The sequence below is a fragment of the Pteropus alecto genome, unplaced genomic scaffold (genome assembly GCF_000325575.1).
Source record: "Pteropus alecto unplaced genomic scaffold, ASM32557v1 scaffold106, whole genome shotgun sequence".
Lineage (NCBI taxonomy): Eukaryota > Metazoa > Chordata > Mammalia > Chiroptera > Pteropodidae > Pteropus > Pteropus alecto.
Window position 1 is genome coordinate 1,583,867 of NW_006442103.1, and position 394 is coordinate 1,584,260.

A 394-nucleotide genomic window follows, 5' to 3' on the forward strand; every position below is an offset into this window, starting at 1 on the left:
ATCACACAAGATCATTGTTTAACTTCACTAATTCAAAGCTGAAACGGATGGATGGATAATTGCTACTCTATCAGTATTGCTCAAATTCTTAAACATAAGTGCTGAATTCAAGGGCCATCATTTCATTAATTAAGCTTCAAGAGTCCCACTGTTTTGTATGCGTCGAATTTCTCAAAATAAATAATATTGAAAAGGTAGCATTTGCTGCGTTTATACACTTGATTGTATCCCTAAAAGCCAAAGAGTTCCACTGGCGGATTTCAGCAGAACTGTCCCCTGTGAAGACAGGAAACAAATGGGGCACCTTGGCGAATAGCTCCCCACAAGGTTCTGGGCCACCGCAGCAACATCCTTAAATGCAAGGGCTGGCAGGTTCAATCTCTCCTCTTGCATC